Source organism: Varroa destructor, unplaced genomic scaffold, assembly GCF_002443255.2.
Source record: "Varroa destructor unplaced genomic scaffold, Vdes_3.0 BEIS01000003.1, whole genome shotgun sequence".
NCBI lineage: Eukaryota > Metazoa > Arthropoda > Arachnida > Mesostigmata > Varroidae > Varroa > Varroa destructor.
The window spans coordinates 9499431-9525089 of record NW_019211456.1 but is presented as its reverse complement, the minus strand read 5'-3'; the positions used below and the strand labels follow the sequence as shown (position 1 = coordinate 9525089).

Here is a 25659-nt window from a genome sequence, read left to right as displayed (position 1 = left end):
ACAGATGCGAGGCGCATCGAAACGAAGATCCATCCACAGTAGCTATGGCACACTGAAAGTGACCGAGAGGAGGGAAGAGACAGCGGATGAAGGAACAAAATGAGCTGGCAGGAGAAGTCGCACAGATAGAACAACTGCTACAACATACTACTATAACGACTAATAGCCCATTTCTCGTCTCGTCCCCTTGCCGTTTCCTACGAGATGCGCCCCACCTTGCGCCGCCTTTTGATGGCGGCAAAGCTTTTTCGTTAACTCCCTGAATGTCTGTAAGATTGAAAACAGATTGCCGAGCTATGCTTTGTTGCTACTGCTTAGCGACCGTTCCAAAAAGTATACTATTTACTTCTGTCTGTCAAACGTTTATGGTCGAAATGACAGTTACTGAATAAGATAGGGCTTTTGTTGCGTGTCTCTACGAGTAGCAGCGATTGTGACCTGTAGCGTCTTTAGCGGCGCCGTATCAGTCTCCAGATTTGAGGGCAGATGGCTAGTTAACACACGTTATTCAGCATCACTACCGTGACCATTAGTGCGATACACATGGGTTTATCATTCAACAGTGTTCGACTGCAGCGCTGTTATCGTATGTAAAAACAAACGAAGTATGAGTGAAGAGAACCATAAACAAATTAAATTCGGGAACATAGGATTAAACGGTACCACCTATTGGACCTATGCTGCGAATCAGTGGAACAATAAAAAAAAAACGAGGTCTTTTTAGAAATACAATACATTATAGTATAAAAGAAACGAAAACCACAAATAAAGCACAATTACGATAAGTGGCCTATGAATGATCTCAACTTTCAATTGAGTGTTAATAGCTCTTTTGTTTATTTACTCGTCAAGATACTTTAACAAAAGAAAAAAAAAAAAAAGGGTACAACTTGCGCTATGTCGACAAGTGTTTGAGATGGCATTACAACCTCGTGCCCGCGACGCACCTTTTGGTCCTGGTCCATACGCGCTGTTATGGTTGACAAAATAACGTATTCGAATACGGTTATGATAAAGTATACGTGTAGTGCCATGGTTACTATTCTTAAGTCTTTACCTAATGGCGCACCTTAGAGTCGTTATACGGTATGTTTACATTCGTCTCGTATCTCGTTTGTCAGGGGCGGTACCCTAAACTGCGCTCCTGATTTAACGCAGACGGCAGTTACGTGGCGTTGTTGAGTACAACTAGAAATTTTATATGCATTTACATGTGTAACATATAACCGTTTGAGATTAACGTCGGCCTGTTTTTCTCTGGTTGTCTAAACTTTACGACGAATGCACACAATTGGGAACAACACGGTGGCGCCGGTATTCTTTGGTTTTTCATAGGCTAAATCGAAAAGTAGACGCGCTCCACCGTGTCCGGTAATCAGTGGCGTTCGAACGTCAACGAGACTGCGATCTGTTCCAGTTGGCGTCGCGCCGTCAACGGACACGCTTTCGCTGAGTATTATTGCCAATGGTCTGCACAACAGCTTTATAATAATCATTATTATCATCGATGTGATCATCATCACTATGGCCTATTCACATCGCCGAGTGGGTAGCTCCTAGGTAGCTATATAGCGTCTTGTGAACACTTTTACTCAACATCAATAATCTTTGTAGGTCGCCAAGGTGTCTCGCCTAGGTGTCTCCAGCTTAAGGAGTGAGTGCCTGGCTGAATCGTGGAGCCCAACTCATAACTGCTGTTGGTGAGCGCTACTATGGGTAGCTGGACAGCGCAGCAGCAACGGCAAGCAATGGCAGCACTGGTCGTCACACCAACAGCGGACTCAGCGATTCTCGAACGCTTTAGCCTGTGTGCTTCCTATGTATGTATTAGGCGGGCAGGTGACGGTGGCCTGCCACCTGAGCGGGCGGCCGGGCAGATGGGTGGGTGGAGTACGTATGGATACGGTATGAAGCGTGCTGTCGTAGTAACTGTCACAGCAGCAGTAACGTCTATAATGTGCTAAGTATTATAGTGGTGTGCAGCCGCAGCGCACTGGAATGAACCGCACGTCAACGCAACTCTTGACTCCAGTGGATGTAGGCGAACGGCGATCAACTAATAGAGACACGGACCTACGGAAATACAGACGGGAATCGTTCTTGAGTTCGGGGCGTCCTAAATAACGCGGCGACGACGACGACGACGACGACGACGACGACGACGACGACGCAGGCCCTCGTTAGAGGTGACTGACGGGAAGCTTGCTGCGCGTTATAGCGCAAGTGCCTCTCTGTGCACGTGGTGTCTGCGAGCGTGGGTGTATAGAATATCGAGTGGTGTTATGGCGCGAACCAGCCACGTTCCTTGATAGGCTCGACGGCGGCAACGAAAGATGATGATGGCGGCGAAAAAGGGCCAGAGATAATGGACGGTGTGATCACTTTCTGCTGCTAAGTAAAGACGATAGTAGTAGCTTTAGTATCTGCTTGATTCATCAGTATGCAACTGATTGTAGTAGATGTACGTACTGTTGCGTGTGGTCGCGTGAAGACGTCGTTGTCCCATACGGACACACGATTAATACATAGACTGATAACAAAATTTTCAGTAATAATACTAACCGTCATTCTGTATGCGTATTCACCCAGTTAACTGCGGCGAATTTCAGGGCCGTTTAGAGACAATCGTTTTAGAGGACATACTTTTTCCAGGCCATGTTCCCGTCTTAACTTCCATCACCTCTCATCTCAAGATGCAATGGCTGAATGTCCTCGAAATAGACGACAAGAGGCCTCCTTTCTGTTCCAAAGAGCAACCAATAGAAAACGGCATGCGTGAATTTTTCGTAACTGAAACAAGCTGAAACAGGCTGGCTGCTAAGTGCTGGAAAATACGCTGTACTGATACAAATCAATGCAAAGGAAACGACAACGCAAAGCGTATTCTATTGCCAAACAAGAAGAGATTTTTTCCGAGTTATGCTAGAAAAAAACTGATTACGATAGAGTTGGTTCGAGCTTTGGATTGCGCAACTCCGCTCTAAATTCACCGGCTCAAATTCCGCCTTAGTGCAACAAAGAAGGCCAAACAAATCTTCACGACAGGTCCACACAAAAAAAGGAAGAGGCCGGCTATATCACGAAAGCATCAATGAATGCTGATGTAGGTGGGCAACATCGTAACTTTGTGTCCATCCAGCACGCGGCTAATGGGGCCCTTGATTTCACTAAGAAAAAAAGTTATTTTTTGTATCTTATCTTAAGTTACGCTGTCTGCAACAGTCGTTCAATATAGATATGCAGCCATCGAACATGCTACCCAGTGGAGGTCAGTATGAATCGAACCTGCTGGGTTCGAGGTTAAGTATGAAATGGTGGATTCGTGTGTTACGGTGTTCATTCGCTAAGTTTGTTCATGTTCGATTATACAGCATCAACAAAAGAAAAGATAAACGTCAACGATTAGAAGACCGTTGGCAAATATCGAAAACTAGATACATCCAACGGAATATTAAAATTGCACGGATTAATTATCCAAGACATCTGTGAAGGTATACTGCTTGTCTACCATTTGTTTATTTCTATGTTGTATTTTTTTTTCTTTCGATCTATACGATGGCATTAATATGCCTATAGTAGTTGATGGTAGCTCAAGGGCAAGATGGCCAAAAAGGTCTGCAATGCCTTTGTTTAGTCCGTCTTTGTATCGCAGTTAACCAAACAACTACAATTTTTCCGATCATCGTAACAATAGCTTAACGGTCCAAGTGTCGTGCAACTGGCCGAGCAAAGACACGAGTGCAGTCGACCGAGGAAATGTTCCCGCTTGTGTGTCCCCCCCGTCTCTCTTCCTTTCTCTCTCTCTCTCTCTCTCTCTCTCTCTCTCTCTCTCTCCCTGTCTATCTATCTCTATCCTCTCTCTTGTTAACTCTACCTGAGTTACTTTCGGCTCTTGACGCCAAAGCAGATCGCACCGAGTAAAGACCTCACCGGGAAAACCACCTTTGTTGTTATAGTATAACTAGGCCTCAATCTGTATCTTCTTGCGTTGTTGTTGTTGTTGTTGCTGCTGCAGCACATATATATGGGGACGACAGAGGTTGCTATAGTGGTTGACGAGAGGAACTAAACGAGGAAGAAGTGGGAATTGATGTCGAGTAGAATAGGCGAAAAGATAGCAGAGGCAGCAATGAATAGTGGACGTACTGTTTCGATCAGCACACAATCGCAAGAACAAAACCGGTACTTAGGCAAGAGGCAATCACTCCTACCTGATTGTCTGCGTCACTGCATCTGGAAGCCAGCTAATCTCAGAGATCATCACCAACGGACCGTTATCCGGGTCCTGATTTTGATCCCGGTCCCGGTTATGTTGTGACGGCTAACTCGGACGTTCGATACTAAAACTCCGCTACCGGTCAAGTGAATGATTGAATTGACTTGTGGTAGCTGACTCCGTGCACCCGTTCTGTTTGTTTCTGCCACACTCACTGCGACGATTGCTGTTAGACAAAACGTTCGAGAAGTAGACGGACAAACAGGAGATGTAGTTTCTAAGCTGAGCAGCGGTCGTGTGGACATAGCTGGGGGTAGTTTAGCCAGAATGTATGGATTAGTACGCTCGCGGCCACGCGATGCCTCTGATCATGATGATGACGCTGCACATGCTAGCTGCCAAGTAGCTGTTATATCGTGCTTGTAGATACTTCGGTTGAACCTAGTTGTTGGACGAGCGAGGCGACACGGGGAAGAACGATGGCCATACGCATCGGAGAGATCCGATTTGCTACACATCTCTCGCTCTGACGGACAGCAACGAAAATCAGTGCGACAGGATGCCTGCCGGGTTTCCACATGAGCGTGCACATTCAGCCCAAAAACTAAAGGTGATCAAGGTTGACTTTTAGAGGGTTACGTCGATCGACAAGATGGTGTAATACTGGTTACCGACACAACACAGCTACAGACTTATGGACGGAGAGGAAAGGAATGAAGAGGTAGAGAAGCGAGAAAATAAAACTTGGTTGGAGCAGGAGCAAATCCAAATAAATATACAAGTCATAAGTTTCGATGAAGTCCACGATCCTCCAGTGTTCCATATCCGATCGTTCAAGTAGTAGTGCGGTCGTCTACAGTAAAAAAAGCGAGCGGCCAGCAAAGGTAGCCGTGTCCGAAGGCAAAGCCTGTTACAATAGGATAAAGAGTGAGCGCGCGATTGGCGTACAACCAACGGCAAAGCTGATCAGGCTTTTCCTCGAAGAATCCGAAAGCAAAGAAAACAAGATGAATGAGATTTTTTAGTGATCAACTGACGTCGTCGATTAGTACCCTTAGCTGGCTACCTCGGGAAAGATTCGGAACAATATTGGAGCAATCATGTGTGCAGCTTAAACCCCACCATTTGTTTGGCGACTGACTGAGGTCCGCTTAAAGTTTCTTGCCTTTTTTATACTTTGTTGGTAATCCGCTGCGATTTGATTTGTGACGCGACATTACACTAACCGCCGGCAGATAAGACACTTGTAGGCGACAGGATTTCTTTGTCTTGAATGAGACACCACGGTACGAAGCAAACAGCGCGTAAAAATCGCGTTCCCGCGATCCGCCAGTTACAGTATTAACCGTCATAGCACAGGTGAAAAATTTGTTTTTTGGATTTAGCTAACAAGACGGCATTTGATTTCTCTATTTCGGTGCAAAGTTGAACTGCCAAGATGGAGCGATATACGTATACAGATAAGTTTGTCGGGGGTAACTTCACAACAGAGTCAAATCGCTCGAAAGACACAGCAAACCTTCCTTGAGGAGAATCGGAGCCGCTGGCCACCAGCGGTTCCGATAAGTGATATCGATACCTCTGCGCCACTTTGGGTCCCTTCATTGGTCTCTTGACATCATTATCTCGCAGTTTCAGCGTCGAACGTAATGAGCTTGTTAGCCAGTCGGCTTTGTCTTGTAAGTACCGCTCACATCGTTTAGTGAAACGGGGGGATGGCTCATCTGTGACGAAAATCAAATCTATATTCAGCAGTATTAGAAATATATCGATTATCAGAAATATATAAAACGTTCTTATAGACGACACACAACAACAACAGCAGTTATAGATGGGATGGGTTGGGGTGATGTAAGTTTAACCGTTATAACTTTATAGCACCACTATATGACTGTACTAAATTATCGATGGAATTGTTCTGTTCTACGGTACCGCAATGTAAGGTTGCATCGAAAGACAATAGCAAAAGCGAACTACTAACCTTAATAGTTCGTTGAAATTGTTGTAATATTTAAAACAAGAATAGGTCCTTCATTAATTAATGCGGTATGGTAAAAGACAGAAGAAAAAAAAGCCCAATTATGCCCAGAAGATGCTCGAGTCTGATGCATAACCGAAATGAAGATGTCAGGCACACGACAATGCTGCAACATCTGGTGTTGTCGACTACAACAACGATGTATTGATCCGGCCATAATCGATTCTCATTTAAATAACCTTCGTTAAACAATTGAAAGGTAATTGCTACGTTTTTTTTACTTTTTGCTTTGTTTAGCGTAACATCGCAGGCGTAATAATTGATTGGAGGTCAACAACGAAATCACAAAAGGCGATTCTGACGACCACGTTTTCAAAGCACAAGAATCTAGTGCCTTGAGAACGTGGTCATCTTCGATTCGTTGACTTACTTTTTTTTCAGAGAAATCTGACGGGAAAAATATTATCCAGGTTTGAAAGAAAGTCCAAGAAAGAAGAGTTTCCTTCTATCGCGTCATAGTATTATGATTTATAATACTAACGACCATCCAGTTAGTTGATATGTTTGTACTCTATATATGTATACATGCTTTTCTAGACATCGTGCTGCTCAGTCACCAGGTATGAAGAAGGCTCGTTTGCTACTTGTGTTTTGATTTGCTTTGATCATCTCTGTTGACTGGTAAAAAAAAATTCATTTTCACTTGTATTTCTGATTTTTGGAAAGTTATTAAGTGGGCATTTTTATTTTGTTACGTAATTAGAATCCTTCACCCCGTACGTAATTACATTTTGCAACACCTGGGTCGGTGTTAATTCTTATCAACGTTTTAACATTGCATCGAGAATTTTTCTAAAGTTTTTGAGGCAGGATCTAGTTTACGTCAACATGTATTTGTATTCTTGCTGACTTCTTATCCGTCAGTGTATCATGTCCTCCGGTTCTCCCCCATTTGCTTTTTCGCTGTCTGTTCATTCTGATATATAGTATTATCTAGTGCGTTGTGCGGCGAACTGTTCATCATCAGTACGCGTGGCATCTGTCTGGTCTTCTGATCCACCCAAAACGAACGTTGAAAGTGATCCGGCTAGTTGAAGACCCTCCTGACCACCGCCTCCTTTGCCGTTAGCCACTACGAGTAGGTGATCCATCAGACTGCGAAAAGGAAAACAAAATGAAAATAGCAGAAAAAAGTCCCACTGCATTCAAGCATCTAGCCAAATAGAAAGGTTCGTTGGCTGCCTTCGAGTCACCACATAACATAGCGAATACACAAGACAAACATGCAGAATGATAATCAGTATAGTATAACGATAGTCCAACGGAAGAATCTACAGTATCGTATAGAAATGGCGGTAAAAAAAGGGGGAACGAAGAAGAGGGGGTTTATCATTGCCATCTCCCAAACCTTTTTGCCTAGGGCCGTTTCAAAACATTTCGAAAGTTTTGATTGTAAACGTGACTATTGTTAGCATTTGCGTGGCGTGCTCAGAAGTGACTGACATCCGGCGTAGCAGTACCGTAGTCGTCCGAACGTCGTTCATCTCACATAAACGTTGTCCTTTATACGTGCTGAAATAAAGTGGTGTGGCGGTCATCACAGTTTAGACGAAGCAACGTCTTGATAAGAAGTACCAGCGTTTACTCTGCAGACCCAGAAGCGAGCGTCTGCGACAATTGGATAAATATCACTGCATATGCCTATACGTATAGGCCAATGCTTGTTGCAGAGCGAGTGAAGTGTCGGCGTATTTCTCGCTATTCCTGTACTTGGCTAGCGCTTTCTCTTTCTTCTGTCTCTATGAAACTGTTCTAGTATTGAGTATTTAGAAGTGACAAAAGGCACCAAAGTGCATCTTGGCTGCCTTCATGATCGCTTGCTGATCCGTCCCACTTGGCACCAACAGTTGATCGAGAATTGTAGCTAAGTTTTACTTACTGATTTCAAAGCGGACTAGTATCGCCAAGAAAATAAGTGCATTAATAGTCAGCGCTCCAACTCACAGATGATGCAGCTACCACTATAGCCGTGAGGTGAACGAATAGTACCGATCGGCAACGGTACCGCTACGAATTCAAGAACATCCAAAGGTTCTGAGCTCGGGATCGGCCGCTGATCCGCTCGTCAATCCGATACCGGTTAGGCGGAATGCTGACGTAAGAAAGAGCGCGTCATCCGAAAATTACGCTCATCCAATCAATACCAACAGGAAATTCTGGCCATTTCGGCAGGCGTAGCACAGATTTGCCTGCAGAACTAGAAGAGTCGAACTTTGGGACAACCGGTTTACAATAGCAACAGTCATAGTTGTGGAAGTGGTGATGAAGGTACTGATCGCGATGACGTTTAGAGTAAAGTGAACCTGCTGGAGGAATAACACTCGCGAGCAGATCCATCTCGAACGGCTGTTGGTCACTAGATAATGTCGCTCCTTTGCCATTCTGCCCCCCACAAGACGCTTCCCTATTTGCGGACGCAACTGCCTCTCGCTTTTGTAGAATGATGAATTTCACGGCGGCGCATCGTCGTTCGTCGTCCGACGAATGATCAACTACATTTGACATTCGACAACGGCAGCAGCAACGGCAAACATGAACCTAACACCCATCCGTGCAAATACAATCACAGAGACACATGCGTCTTACACAAACACAGACAAAACGATACGAGATAATCGTGGTCGCAGAAATTGTCGATGAAAATAGTGACTCTATCCGCCATGTTTAAGAGCACTGATGCTGCAGCCGTATAACGCATGTGGCAGAAGGACAAAGGTGGCTTAGTCCTTACCGCAGGCCCCCAATGATTGGCCCACCTGGCGACATGTAGCTTTCGCTTTTTGTCTAGCGTCGACGCTTGCCGATTTCGGAGAAGCAGCGGCAACGACCGTTCATAGAACGAGGGCCTGTGAAATAAGCCAAAGTGTTCGGGAGAAACTGGTCCTGCAAACGTTCAAGTGAAAAGAGGATTGGCTGATTCATTTATTCGAAGACGAAAGTGTACTCGTTCCGCGCTCAAGTGGCTTGCCGTTGTAAACTTTAGCGTTTTCTACGTTTATCGATATCGCAGCAGCAAAAAGCATAATCAATCCCCCGGATGCGAGTGGGTACGGCGATGTCATCGGCTTCAAATCTATTCGTCATTAGATAACATAACATGGAAGATAGCTCCCTCCTTTCTTATTCAGGTATCTATAAATTTGGCATTCGTCTCTATCTATAATTAGAAGCGATTAAGACTAGTTAACTGGTGAGTCGGCGAAAATTACTGCAGTGTCCAGCTAAGTTATGACTCAGTGCAGAAAAACGTGTAGGTGATCAACTTACTCATGTATGTGCATATGCTACTGCTTCTGAGATAAGAACGCCTTATTACTTCTAGATACTAGCAGTAATAGCAAGTAGACATCAATTTAGATGTACCTCTTTTCTTAAGTTTTTGGCCAAGGACGTTTTTGTATAGCGACATTTTTGGTAGGACAAATGTTCTCGTTAACATTTTCTCAGTGATAGATTATCCTGTGCTCGCTGCAATTAACTTCTTAAAAGGATTGAGGTTTTGTGTCGTAGTAAACCTTGTCTGATGGGTATTATCTGATGATGGTCTGATGATGGGTACCCCATTAATTATTTCTAATAGAATTTTACTATATTCAGCGTTTTGCACGTAAGTGACATAGAAATTTGTAAACACCAACTAATACTTCGCTATAAATATCTGACAACACATCTGTCTAAGCTGCTGGCACAGGATGTTTTTTATTATCAATGGGTAATCATAGAGTCATCACATGCCAAATCCTATAAAAAAAACACGCCGGAACACTGGAGCACTAACTGCTTCGATGGACTGAAGAAGGACGACGTTAGTTTAAACAACTTTACTAAATATGATATTTACGTCTATATTTAGTATAGATATTTGTATATAATAGATAATTTAGTTAACTTCATAGAGTGCACACACAGCAATGACAATCTACTTTAATGATATGCACTACATTGAATACAGAGGCAAACATATGGCGGAGGCACCCGCCCTGCAGGTTACCGTATCTGAGATTGAGGTGTTAAATTGGCTCACATCTTTTCCTTAGTACTCAGCGTTCGGTGCAAAGTAGCCTATACGTACTTGTAGCTTTTCTGGGCAGATTTGTATTCGACATTTAGCTGACAAATGTAAATTGCAGAGCTACTCGTAGAAGGGCATAAGATCTCCCCTTGTGACATCGACTAAGGTCTACAAGATGGCCAGCTATGTCCTGCTGAGGTGTCTGAGACATAATGATTCACTAAAACGTAAGTAGCGACAGTCATCGAGTGAGAAAAGCCGCCGATGGAATGACAGGCCAAATGACAAGACTCAGAGGCGTGAGTCTGATATTCTGATAGATCTGCTGTTTCTTAAAGAGATTTTCGTAGAAAAGCTTCTGCAAACGGCAACCTACTGGGGATGCATAAGACATTTATAGCACCTAAGACATAACAGAAGGTACTATAATCGCAGTAATATTTTTCGATATAGTGGGATTGCATTAGCAAGAGCTTCTAGATCCCAACGATCCACTGCCGATGGGATCCGTTGACTGCGACTGTTGTTTCAATTCAACTTTTCATCATAGACGACGTAAGCATAATTCCCCCATCCAGCATCAGCTGACGGCCCTAATTGCCTTTTTTTATGACACAGGAGGTGCGTATGCTCAGGGTAGAAGATAGGAATGAATTCCTCCTAGAAAGAGGCTATTGGCAATTAACCTCACTTGTTCATCAACCTCACTTGTCATATTATTAAAAGTAATATATATATATATATATATAGGAAACCTTATCATTTAATAATTTTGTCCAGTGATGATACTGGACTAAACTATGGTAATTAATAGAATTAGCGCTCAAAGCATTAGAGTTGGCCAATCAATGTTTTTCGTCCTCATCCAGATCTCAGTTTATTTAGCGTTTGTTGAACGTCGTTCTTCGTATGGACGGAAAAACAATATCAACTGGTCATAATCAAATGCCGTGTTAAACATGCCTCATCACAGTGGGCTTTTCATCGTTTTCTTGCGAAAATTATCGGCTGAATCAACATTGTTAAACTGGGAACAAATGGAAATCTAGCTGTGACACGAAGAGAAAATAGCGAGGCTAAAAGCACGGGCCGCCGAAGGCAGCCCTACTGGTCCTGGGCACAATATATTGATTCGTGTTCACTACTGAAAATTACCACCTGGATGAAAGCGCGTGATTGGGTTGGTTTAGCGACAAGCGAAACAAGATGGCAATAGTCCATGCCTCAAACGCCATTTGAATATCGTAGTCACGAACGAGTGAAAGATGCGTCATAGTTAACAAAAACACCCGTCACTCACCGCTGATTAAATAGTAACCTTTGCACGATTTTCGCAATCGACTGCCGGCCTAATTAATATCAAATGAACTCGGGTCATATTCATGCTTCTTATACTTGTAAATACTGAAGCCGCAAGAGAACACTATTTCTAGTCAAAATAGTTTCAAAACTGCTCCCTAAAGTCACCAAATATACAACCAAAGTGCGTAGGGAAAACAACGGCAAGTTGTCTTATGTCTTTGTTATGATTTGCACACAAACGCGAACACGTAGAACATATATCAATCGTTTGGTGGATGTTTGTCTATATCTAACATCATTCTCTTTAAACGTATGAAAATCGGTCCAGAAAGGAAACCATTGTTACATGTATCTTGGCGTTCTGCTGCCGCCGTTGTTCCTGCCGCTGTCTTCAGCAACGGGCGCCAGTGAAAGAAGAGGGAATAAAGGAAAGGACCGACAGCGACCTGCTGTATCATGATCAAATTAGCGTTTTCCTCTATGGGTCTACGTGTACGCAACACGTGAGTATGAGTGACTTCCTCTGCGTGGAACCGGCCGACGTTTGATGGGAGTCGTGAAGACTTTGAGCTGACGCCGACAGGGTTAACACGTTGGGAGGGGTCTGCTGCGCGACTAAGCTCGTACGGAGAAAAAATGCGTAGGTTTTCCTGCGCGGCACACTCAGAGCGGAAATTGTTGCTTGGGAACTGCTGTGTGAACACGAAGATCGTATACGATACATAACTCGTGGCTGTATTGATTTAAATGAGTATCAACGAAATTGAAAGACGAATATATATATGTGATATTATAGGATTAGGCAATTACCCAGCACTGAGAATAGAGAATCTTTTGCTGGGCGAGTCCCTAGCCCGTTGGGACAAGCGATCTTATTAGTTTATACCGCAAATTACTTTGCAATGAACCGCTTTTACCTATCCGTCGCCTTCTAGGTACATCCAATTAGGTATCCAGTTATCCGTAGTTTTTAGTTCTCGAAAACACGACCCGTCCATCGTCGGACACCGTAATGTTAGGCGATATATATGAAACTATGGACAGCGAGGATTATCATAAGAAATGTTTCGCAAAATCGTAATACTCATGCAGCATATTTCCGCTTCTCGATCCAACGTAGTATAAACATTTGAGCAGCATCATGCCCAATACGCATCTTATCTCTACCTTTGGGACGTACCTTCTGCTGGCCGCCGTCATCGAGAACTTTGTCCGTCGCTCGGCCTTCATTCCCTCGTTGTCGTCTGCACCTCCTAGTGGCTAACGCCAGCGCTTTCCTGCTAATCCTTTTCTCCTATCTTCGTTTTTCGCTTTGCGCTCGCTCAATTCTTCAGACATCGTTGGCAAGCGGCTGGCTGCGAGGTGTTTGCCATCCGCTAATTGCAATTGAGTATTTTATTGAATTCCGCCGCGGTTCCTTTGAAGCGGCCCGGTCAAATGCTTCTATATCTGTTATCCCTAGCGGATCCGTTCAGTACGGCCTTCTTTGCTTCCATGCCTGCGAGACTGCTTGTTATGCTGACTTGCCCCGAGTCGATGACTCTACCTTGTCGTCCGCTTTCATTGGCAGCCGTTTCCGCCCCGGCTGTGGTCCGTCACGTTAGCTACAGACTGTGCTGTAGCCGAAATAGTGATTAGTAGTAAAGCGCTTTCATAATAACCCTAGCGGCTGTACCAACTAGAGAGAGGGTGTCGGTCAGGCTTAGACATTGGCATCTTTTAGTTGCAGAAATTGGGAAAAATGCCTGCAGTCTGTGTACAAACCAAGTTCTATTGGTTAACTATCCGCTTGATTAATAGCAGCCTTCGAATGAACTTGCCAAGATAATGATGACGTGGCCATGACGTAGAATTTGCTAAGGACTTCCTTTTTTTTGTGAAAATTTCTAATCACTTACCAAGCCACTCATATTTGTCCCTTAAACTACATAGTAAATTTCGCAATGAATTCAATAGAGAGTCTATTAAAAGTATCACCGAGTTGTTGAAGGAGATCGGGTTTTCGTGTGCGTTACGTACATCGTAGCACGTGTAGCGAGTACGTATTACATGATATGGAACGTAAAAGTTAAATAAAATTAATAAAGTTAAATAAAAGTCCTGCATATCACATTGTAATCGAGATTTTGAGTAACCAATTCTCAAATCTAAATTCATCAAAGTATTATTATTATTATTATTGTTGTTGTTATTACAATGGCGATTGTCACGTGCGACCCATAATAAGTTATGACTAGGTTACTATTCTATATGTAACAAGTTATACGTACGAACGTACGTACTATGAATGCAGACGATGCTAACGGCACGCACCAATAGCTCCGTACGTTGTTCCTATATCAAACTCAGACAAGGAAGGCAGTTGAAAACACTAATAATAATAATATAGAAAAAGCAAAAAAAAAAGAGTAAAATCTGCCAAAATTGATGTCCAGCGAAACAACAATAGCCATTTGCTTGCGTCAAAAGGGAATCTATATTTGAAGCTTACCTTGAGCTCTACCACTACCAAGTTCACTTGTCTCTTAGTCATACAGCTTAGGAAAGTGTACGAAATTAGCAATTTCACTTCGCTCAACTTCTTTAAACAACAATCGAGCCGTTCTCAATTGAGCAACAGACGCAGGCAGACATCGTACATTGTTCAGTAAGGCCATAAGACGAATTCAGTTGTTACATGATGGGATGACAAGAAAGTAATATCTTGAGGATAGGGTCATGTTTCCTGTACGAGCGCGTGTCCGACACGTGACCCACGAGGGCCACACTAGCCCCCTAGCCTGTCCCAACGAAGATGGGCATGCGCATCAGTTGCTTTGTATCGAGCCAATCCCATGGCAAGGCGTAAGCTCCTTGTACCCAGACGCTTGCACTACGCGCTACGATGTGCTCATAAGACAGCCAAGAAGAGCATATGGACATGGATAGGTTAGAACACACGATCTGGTCTGTAGATCCGCGTATGCTTATAGAGAAGGACGATCTCAGCAGGGAAGAAGGTGGGACTTGTAGGTGTAACTGCATTTTGGATCTGGGGAATACAGAAGGCGTCAGATTCGACACGCAGCGGCATCGTCGTTGTCTTTGAGGACTTTGAAGGAGCTTTGGAGGAACAAAGAGTCGACGAACGAAACCGGGCATGTGTGACTTGTCACCTTCTTAGGGCTTACTCAGCAGTTAGTTTACTGCTGCGCGAGTTCTGAAGCTCATATAGGGCTCTGATCAGTGTCAACGTCAGTAGTGAACTGACGCTTTAAAGCGTCTGAGTGTGATAAAGCCCTGAAGACCCCTGAGAAGCCAATGCGACCAAGAGAGTGAATGCTTGGAACGAGCAACTTAGAATAAGACTTATGCGACAGTAAGCGATGTAGGATATTCGTAAACTTTATATATACAATTCTTCATTTCGTTAGGGATCTTTAAAAGTCTTCCTTGCCATCGTTATCCTTGGTTGAGATTGCTCGCTGCTGGCTGAGAAAGCACAAATGCTTCAGTGTTAGTTTTTTTGAAATACGCACGCTAATACTTAAAACGTTCTAGACAAAGTCAAAGCCATTGGTACATTTCTATCTATAATAAACGCTTAGAACAACATATTCAATACATTAGTACTATTATTTTATTTTTTTAATTAATAGAGATGGCCGCATTTCATGTGCATTCAACCGTCTTGTGACCTATCTACCTATTTTTCAGTATAGTCTGTAAGCCAGGTGGTATTACCTACAGATCTTAGGTATACGCCCATAAGTTAGTCTGTGTTGCCGAGGTACTGGACGTAGATTTGTCGTTGTATTGACTCATTCGGTAGTCCGAAGCACCTTATATCTCAAACCTCACTACAGTAGCCCGCGAAAATGTGCTCTCACGATCGCCATCTTGAAGTCGATGGAGCACACACATCGTTTATGAGTTCAGTCGTGCGACAAGACTGGCTAAGCAACGCGGGTAGCGTAAAGGGACTCGACCAGCATCGCATTGCCTGCACCAGTGTGCAGTAGCGATTTTAAAAGAGCGCTTGCCTACAATAACAGATGACAACATCTTTTATCGATTGCATCAGCTCAACCATCTCAAACATGTGCACTTCTCTGAAAACTCTTGCTGGACTTATAGTAGTCACCATCCTGGAGCTGCGCTGGTGCGACTTACTCGTCTTCCGCAAAATGAATGTACGTGCCTGTTAGAAGTGACTACATACACACACGTGCTGAAGCCTGACACGAGGAAAGGCATTGACATCGTTGAGCAGTGGAGAAGGCTTCGGTGGACTTTCTCAGCCAGTGTAGCGCGACGCCCCGTCAGCAAACGTCTCCTGTGTTCTAACTGAATGCAGTGTGGCCTCCTCGCGTGCATAACCTATCGGCCAGCAGCGGGATATATGCATAGTCTAAATAACTTGCATTTGTACGGTATCGGAATATCAAGTCTGTTGATTATTACTACAAATATATATATATGGGATTATATTTTGAGTATATTTTGCGACTTTGTGCACCATCTACAGAATAAAAACTCTTTGGGTATTCTTCTTCATACATCTGATTATTTGTTTTGCCAAGAGCCACAGCACCACTTTTGTCCTGATTTCTTTGACAGCGTCGCCATGTACCTATATATTACCATGTAAGTCAGTGACGACCACCTTAAAGTTTTGAGTCGTGCTTGTAGATGTGAACATTTGATATGATTTTTCTTCAGCTGCAACCTGAATCTTTTAATGAACGCCCCCGTTCAAATCTTCAGGTGCGCGACCAATGTTCACCGGTGACAAATCGATTCGGTTTCCTCGATACTCGAAAATGGCCAGTCAGGCAGAGATCGTAGACTCAGGATGTCGACTGATCTTTGTAAAGAATAGACCTTTCTATGTCAAAGCTAGTGAAGGTTCGTCTGAGCACCTTAGCCGCTAGTTCATTTGCTTGCCCGATCGGCTTCACTTCGTATGAACCGATTTGAGGTTTGATCGCGTTTTGAGCTTCGACGGTCTGAATCGTCGCTACGTTTCTCACGAACGCAGTGAGCGTACGAAGGAAATAGGCATGAAAACACCATTTCGCCGGCCTAACTCGACTCAGTCCAACGGCCACAACGTGTTGATGCTCATTGCGTCAGCCAAGATCGTGGCCAAGTGGTTGTTTAATTCCAGTCGTCGCTGTCGATTTCTGTTCAGGAGATCGCCGTACGAGACAAAGTCCTCCTCCATCAGAGCCAGAGCTTCAGAATGTTGTGAACAGGCGCCTTGGTCACTGCTGACAACGGACTCGCACCTTGTCCAAGCATCTAGAACACGAAGTGACACGAGTTCGCGTTTCGTTGAGTTTTACCTTGTGTGATCATATGATGACTTTCTGCGCTTCAAGTGGCTGGCTACTCAACCGAGAGACAGCTGAAGGCTCTGAATCCACCGGTAACGACCCAAAGAAGAAGCGTACGTTTGTAATAGGCAAACACTTAGTCACTTAGGAAGAGCACCTTGATTTGATTTATTGTGTTTGGCTTGAACATCTGCACTTTGTTCTTTGAGACACGGATGACGCTTCCGCAATTAACTCAGCTACCGCGGCTCACTTAAATGAGACATCTAGCGATATCGAAATAGTGGCAGTTTAAGAGAATGCAAACCTTTGTCAAAAGAAGTACGTTTACCGCAGATGCCAACAATAATAGGATTAATATTATTATTATTTTTTCGGATATCGGATTTTAACCATAGACAGATATATTTAGATTATATGGGAACGAACTACCGTACATGTTTGAACGAGGACCGTTTGTGAATGTTTCGTTAAATTCGTCAACTTACCGATCTTTTGTTCTTCGAAAATCGTTAACAATGATGGCAGTGTCCCTTTCTGCGGCTTGTTAGTCACGCTGAGCGTCTTCGTGCCATCAGCGCTACGCGTTTAGACCGTACTGCTAAATTTCCATTCGGTATGTTGAACGGATATGCTATTTAGTTACATTCAGTATCATTAGAATCCTGACCAATGTCGTAAGTGTTGACAGTGAGGCCTCACAAAGAGCCGGTTAAATTTCCTCTGAACAATACATGCAGATACACTGAATAGATTATGTTTCAAAAGCCAGAGCTATCTACGTCTGCGATTCCGTCAATGGTCGGTCGTCAGCAGACGTCTTGGTGATGTGCTGTTTCACCACTACCGTCACTATCATATTGTAATATGTCTATGTACGCGGACTTTTTGACATAACACTAAGGCATAGTGGCTTATACATTTGGATTTTGCTGTGCCAACCGGTGGCAGCGGGACCGGCAATGCCATCGTCGGCCATAACGTCGTCGCCATACCGGCATCACCCATTTTCTCACCCACAGTGGCAATCGCAGTTCGTAAACTCACCATCAACAGATTCTTCTTCGTTCTCTGTATCGTTGTATAATAGAATCGCTCAGTCGTTTACTCGTTCGCCCGCTCGCTTGCATCAGCGCGCCGTGACACTGGCCTGGTTAGCATATGTCTGTCTGTGCGCCTGTATGCACCTGTGTATTCCTATGTCCGTGTCCGCTTACATACCCGAATGCACGTCACCGCATAACGGGGACAATTATTACGCTACGGTTTCCCGCTGACATAGTGCAATCAACAAACCCAGGCCCAACCCGACCTGATCTGGCCCACTTCACGAAACGAAATAGTCCACACGCCCTCCCTGTTATGTTCGTTAGCGGATCTCATTTTTCCCATTATAGCTTCTATGGAACAACGTAACAGCAAACTAACACAACAGGTTTGGCCAGTGCGTGAACGAATGATTGCAAGCGTTCATTGAGAGCGTAACCCCCATTACGATATATGATGAGCCAAAACGATTAACAAGCGTAACGAGAGAGCCAGTGGTAGAATGAAAATGCTCGCCACCACGAAGAGAGTGCCCAGTGAGGTGGCTTTATGAAGCTGCTCCAAGCCATCCCAATCACAGAAAAGTCTGTGGCATTTTTTTTTTTATCCCTATTTGTCTGCTCGAGAACTCTCACTCCAGCTCGAGCAAATTTAGCTTATACTGCTGAACAGCTGAGAGTGGCCTCTACAATAAATCTGCGCTATTATACCACTCCACCAAATGGCGGACGTACACAACGCACACATACACATCTATTCGTAGAACGCCCAAAAGTTGCATAAACCAGCGTCGCTATAATCGTTGCCATCGCCATATCAAAATCGTCGGTCACCCACGCTGAAAGCAGAATAGAAGATCTAAACGTTCCATGGCCACTATTCGTAGGACAGCGTTGCTGCTGCTGCTGCTGCTTGTCGAATACTCCACGCGGCTCATCGGTGCGTGTGTGTGGGTCGAACCGTAACGCTCGCGCGAACTAGCGTGAACGTAGCAAGAGAGCGATATTGCATTGTCGCTAGTGTCTTTACGCCACTCGGAATCCGCAGTGTTATAGCTGGCGTGACGGCATAGCTAACTCTCTGGATTGCGGCTTTGGTCTCGTTGACGTAGATGTTCTTAAAGAATGAGAATGCGCAAGAGTAACACAATTGTGTATGGCCGATTATAATTACCCTGTCTGATATATTAGAGCATTACGATATCCAGCAAACGTTAGAGATGGGTTTGGAAAAATACCCTTCTGAAAATAACCTTTTATTCAATGGCGCCCGTTTATCTTTCGTAGTACCCCAGTCCCCTCGTGGAAACGCAGGAGGCCGGCACGTCGTTCGAGAACTGGCCTGAACAGTATAGCCTGGTCTGACAGGTAACGCCTGGCAACACGCCCCTGTCATGTTCTAACGAGCAGACCATGTTGCCGGTGGGTCTCTCCTCCTGATAAGTCAAAGGGTTGTGTGTCAAAGGGTTTCGAATCGGGGGCTCGACGCGAACCAAAACAGCAGGAGCAACAGACGGCATGCAAAAGTGAAACAGCGATCGTCGACCGGAAGGGGCTTGTTAGCGCTCTAAGCGTGGATGTATTGGCGCATGTATATACGCGCTACTATAACGGAGGCGATATAGCTTTCGACTAGCCTGAATAGAGAACTCGAATAGTCCCCCCTTGATTTTTGGCTGAAGTCCCCGTATGAAGACGAAGCACAACAAGCGCATTCATTGTTTACTTCCTCGCTAGCGTTCATCACTGGTCGATTCTCGCCGTACGAGCGGTTGAAGCACTCATAGGATAAGCTATGTATCGCAAGTTATATAAACAGTGAAGATTTTCTATCGAACGCTCTATTCGCATAAGCACAATTACGTTAGCTCTTTCTAAGCAAGTTAGCTGAGTATATGGAAGGCACGCTGCAGCAACAGAATAGGCCAATTGGCTGAAGTCAACGTTTAGCAAAAAGAAATAGTACTATAGCAAAAAAAAGTTCATGTCGATCGGTACCTTAATATTGATAAGTATTCTCAGGCTCTAAAATTTCACAGGGTTTGTCACACTATCATAGATTTAAGAGAAACGACTGCAAATGTAGGTTTTTGGTTCTTTGATGGCTCTCAGTAAGCCACGTATATTTGTAAACCTTGAAACAAAAAACTAACAGGTAACGAAGATCCTTTTAGGAGTAAAATTTAGCAATTGTTACATTAAACCAGTCTATTTGATGTCGATATTCGTACCAATTAGCCGACGGTTTGTCGAGATTGTCTTCGCTTCAGAATAAACCTGATAAAAAAAAAAAATGCCTTTTCAAAATAATCCCATAAAATACGCACGAATAAAACAGAAAGCTGCACTGCCCGGGGTGGGCCTTAGTAGACTGAGGTTGACTCAGGGGTTGATCCTGAGTTAACAGCATTCCACTATGACCCACTTGGCGATCTATTCAACTGCATTTTTTCTTCTTCACTTGTATCAGTTTCCCATAACCACAAATATGGGTTTCTTTTTGTATACCCTAAATAGGCACGGTTGTGTTTTTCAGGTCTATTGGCTCATTCCTGTGATGACAGCGTCCTTTCTTTGCGAAGTTGCTTCGGCTGAAGCTCATGTTTGTCATTAGATAAAACTGAACATACGCCAAACAAATAGGTATCACAAAGTCGTAGGGTGTTGACTCGTTTCAGCATCGAAACGTTGTATGCAGTGAGATGTTGCAATAATAGGCGTCCTTTTTGTATTCATGGAAGGAAAGCTCCCCCATGAGGGCACTCTGAGTTTGTGCTGAACTCACACAGCTGCAGTCACTAGATCACGGCCTACGCAGGCACAGACAATTATCGCATTAAAGATAATTATCCGAAGCAAGATGGCATATAGACATCTTGCGCTTAACTCATTTTCTTCGAGATGACTGACACTTTTACTAACCGTTGTATTGAACTCAGCCAGACCAGTGAAGCTGCTATCCTATTTACAAGCCATGAATCGGCCATTTGCCTACAACTGTGTTGTTATGGTTATTTTTTGTCTGTTTGTTTGAGCTACAACTGTTATTCATTCGCTAATCACTGCCATTGGCTGTCGGGATAACTCCACTTCAATGTAAGCAAGTTTTCGTACGACTGAACGATGGCCACCACAAAGTGTCCGACTCTAATATACACGTTCCTCATTACCTCAGATTAGGCGCATTTTCAAAATTTAAGGTTTCGATGCAAATGGACAGGTATTCTGGGATTTTCCGTATGTCCAAGGTTTCCTTCGTGTAATACGGCGGCGCGTTAGCTGATCTCTAGTCAATTCGAGTCAAGCACGATAAAGTTCGTTCTCTCATCCCGAAAACAAAGACAAGGCCCTTTTTCGTTGTCTAGTTCCACAATTCATTTCCTTTTACTTATATCTTTTGATGAAACAACAAAAACCCGAACATGTTCTGTTGACTATGTCCAGGTAGTCAGCACTGGTCCACCACGTATCATAAGCACAGCCTTTAGGCGGTCAGCGTCTCTTGAGTGAATACGTCACCATCACACTCACATTATTTACATGTAAACCACTTCTGTTTCATTCCGATGGCGTCCAAGCAAAAACCACCACATGGGTTCTGGAGGATACAGTCTCGATCCAGCGTCGATTAGCGATGACTAGCCGTCAAACGTGCATCCTTATTGCAGGGCTTGCGCTACTATCTGTTCGCCCGGTGCCAACTTACCGGGCTTATCTTTATTTCTTATTTTCAACTCTGAAAGTACTTCACGTAAGTGGAAATTAAGAAAAAAAAACAAGCACTAAAGGCTATACAGAGCGGTAATGAAAAATATATACAGATGTATATAGAGTGTATGTATTGTCACAGAAGGGCGACTAAGGTTGAAGAGAGCTGGATTGTGTCGATGCAAAACTGAAACGGCCACAGTTGGTACTAAACAATGCAGTATAAATTTAATAAAAGGTGACTTTTTCTCGTTTGCTTGTCTCTATCGTTTCCGCTCGCTGTCGCCTGTGTGTGTTCCTCTGGCAAAACAAATTGTAGGAAGAGTTGCTGGCCAGTTTACACATGGCCGTGGTATTATTATTATTATTGGGCAATTTTGCTATGGCATCGCACAGCATCAAACAAATACGAGGCAACGATGCGCTGAGATCAGAAACGCGTAATGCGGCGTCTGAAGGAAGAAGAGATTGTCGGTGACAACAGTTAGCAATAGCGGCAATGGCAAAGCACCATTTCAAGCGAGGCAGACTGCCACTGAAGTACCAAACGTTTAAGCGCCGTCGTCGCCGTATCGGGAGTATCAGAAACGGTGACAGCATGGGTATCGCAGCGGGAGTGGAGAAAGCAAGAGCGGGGAGCACAAAACCTTGAATCGGACAGAGCCCGACGAAGTGTTGGGAAGGCAAGAACGAGAAGAGAGCCGCGTTGTCGTCGACAACTGCACACGCCATCCGTCCTAAGTCGGCCTGCTTGTATAGCCAGCAGTCTCCCGACTTCTCATCAGCATTCTTTATTAACAAGAATCAAACGGATGGAGTCAACTGCGAGGATCAACCATGTACCAAGCAAACGTATTGAAATCGAGGAATGGCAACAACAGCCGTTACCCAAGCCTTTGTGTGCGGTTTTAAGAACGCGTCGTGCAGAACTCGCGGCCATGTGAGAACAGCGCCGACCGACCATCGGTGGCTATGAAAACGCAAAATCGTACCGACATGGATCGCCAGTCGACAAGCTGCCTCTGCGCAAGCATTGAACCTGTCACCGTATAACGACAAGGGAAGCAATGATACTGGCGATTGTTGGACCGAGGCAGCGGTCGCTGAAGTCGAGACATAAATTTACAAGTTGTCGACGAGATCTACGACCGCTGAGCGGACGGATGGACAGACAGGCTGATTGTGCGGTGCACTGCATTCGGCACGTGAGGGTTGAGAGACCAGGCAACTCGTCCACAACGATGTTGTCGTCTAAACTGCGATCTGCCACCGATCGCTTCGCGTGTTCAACTAAATGCCTTCGACAACTTCTGTCTTTTCTTCTACTTCGATTATTTCCCTTTCTACTCTTCGTCGATATCCGTCTTGCTTTCCTGCGTCGGTGAAGTTCACTTATGTCGACCTCAGTCGCCTCAGCACTTTCGTCACCACCGGCTGCGGACCACCGACTAACAAAGATCTTCCGACAGGGATCGCGAGAAGGCTGCGGCCGATCACATAGATCTCCTCCACGCACAGACGTGCACCCGACGGTGCTACAAAATGGAACTATCGTAGAATTAGCAGCGGCAGGCAAATAGAAGATTGTTGATGATTTTTGTGAAATCACCAAGAGCCGAATCATCACAACGATGTTGCCTCATGGGGAAGTATCGCCAGCGAAAAGAAGAAATTGCCATTTCGTTCGCTGGATGAAGGATAACTAGTGTAGACGGACGATCCAGTTGACATGACCGTGCAGCATTGATAGTAAATGTACACAGCATCGACGGTGGCAATCGAAGGCGACCTCATCGACCAGCGATATGATATCCCTTGTTATTTGACGAAGTTTCAAGAGCTGCGAAAAACTGTCAAGCTAAATTGGCGATATACAGGAGCAGACGCCGGTAGCTAGCTTTATACACAGCAAAAGAACACTTGGACAGAGCAGCGCCTTATTACAATATTTCTAGAGTTCCTAACTACGAAAATAGGAACATGCATTTCATGCTTCAAAATTACTGGCCTACATAATCGCGTCGTGTATGAGAAAATACATATATAGGAGACTTCAATTGTTTGAACCCAAACATTTACTGATATAGCGTCTTTGTTGTTATTTCACCATATAATTATAGTAAAAGAAAAACAAATAATAAAAGCCACTCCGTTTGTCAATCGCCACAGGAAGTAAGTCGTGCTCGTGACTTTAAAAGTTGTCCTTTTTCCTTTCCTACGGGAGGCCTATTCGGCAAATTTCGTTTTACTGATTGTTTTTCGCTTTTAAATTCGATTAGAATTAAAAAAATATCGAGAACTTCGCAATATCGGCTTCGGCTCAAGTCGCCCGACAGTCGCTATGAACCCGTTCTTTTGCATTCGAACTAGTCGTAAATTCAGAACCAGTACTAGCCTCGATCAGACGCTTTTTCTGTGAATAAATTTATAGAAAATTCGATAATATAGCTAAAGCAATTAAAATATTAGGATTTTTCCTCTTCTCATAGATGCCATATTCGAATATCCATACCCGATTTGTTTGTCGTTGAAGCGAGATGCTCACACGCGCAGTCGCACGCGACCGCCATCCCGACTGCGTTTGGAGTTTAACTTCACACAACCCAGAATATCTTCACTGAGGACAACACGTCGCTTCTGCGCAACTTACAGGAGAACTCGAATCAACTCTACCGCTAGCTGATTTATGGTCACAGCTCGTCACAGTCAACGCTTCTTACGCGACTATGATGTCCTTCTGCAAGGCTTCCTACCTCGTAGCAGCTATAACGAGCCAACATATCATTCCAGATGAATTCCTTTGTGAATTGCATATTCTTACTAGAAATGATGAACGGTAGTAGATAAAATCATAATGACTATTGCACTCAAAAAATCTATATACAGGCCACCGGGTATGTCCTACGATCATTAACAGCAGCGAAACCACAAGGACCAATATAACAAGACGACTGAGTCGGACGCGCTATTCACTTTATAGCCTTCGTGACATCGCTACTGCGAGCACAAATTATGAACATGCCACATGTAAACTAGTAGGAGATGGTGGCTAGGAACCATACAAACCGTCTCTAGCCCAAAGGGCTAGTTTTCGTAGGGGCGAAAGACGACCGTCTCGCACCACAACACAACGTTCACTCTTTCAGCAGGCCGCTTTTCTGCTCTCGAAAGGCACCAACATAGCCTTTTCTGTTCGGAGCAGCGCACAAAAGAGCATTGAGGGAGACAAAAAAAAGTCGAGTTTGACGTCACGTTTGTGGGCTTCAAGTTCATCGTGGAGTAGGTAGAACAAAGGACAAGAAACGGAGATAGGGGTGTAGTGCAACGGTGATCGCCATATCGCTTGGTACTGTCGTAACTCCAGGAAAAGAATATAGATCAATACAGAAAAAGAAATAAAAATAAGTAGTCATAAGCGCTGTCGCGGGAATTCCAGGTGAATTCAAAAGAATGGTCAGCGGTATTAAATGGATGCGTTGACGAACTAGAGCTGGTTTCTCTTTAGTGTGCGACTAGTCGCTTTCTGACATTCGCCATTGAATAAATCTATTTCTAGAGACGAATCTGGCTGGTGTTTTATAAGACCACAGCTCTCACAACAAAACTTTTTTGTTGCGTCAACTAGACGACATCGAGTAGAAATATCTTGCATCATGTGTAACAAACCCGTCATATCGTTCACCAGGAGCATCGTAAGGTCAGGAAGTAAAGCATTTACCTACTAAAAAAGGCTTACCTACATACAAACACAAAGGATGCGTAAAGTTTTGACTAAATACGATTTTCACTACGCAAGGTTAATACATAACGAAATTATAGGCCATCGTTCTGGATTGAATTGCTTTTTACTCATTAGAAAAATAGTCATCAGGATTTAACAGGAGATTCATAACAGACACCCATGTATGTATATATATATATGGTCTAGAATTAGACATCATAGACCGACTTCAGAGTCTGAAGTCGGGTTATTTCGAAAAACATCGAGGTAGCGATACAACATCATATATATATATATA

At 44.0% G+C, this 25659-nt stretch overlaps 1 protein-coding gene across 3 annotated transcripts in view; it reads right to left on the bottom strand.

Annotated features, from left to right (window-relative positions):
- Nucleotides 1–25659, bottom strand: part of LOC111246362 (uncharacterized) — an 81891-nt gene that overhangs the window by 50763 nt on the left and 5469 nt on the right. The window contains exons 1-2 of one of the 3 annotated variants that reach the window (XM_086984876.1): nucleotides 14060–25539; nucleotides 12749–13184 (exon numbers count right to left, since the gene is read on the bottom strand). The exons of the other annotated variants lie outside the window; for them this stretch is intronic. The gene's annotated coding sequence lies outside the window, so the exon portion shown is untranslated. Of the gene's footprint in view, nucleotides 1–12748; nucleotides 13185–14059; nucleotides 25540–25659 lie in introns of those variants that run through there. 3 annotated transcript variants of the gene reach the window in all.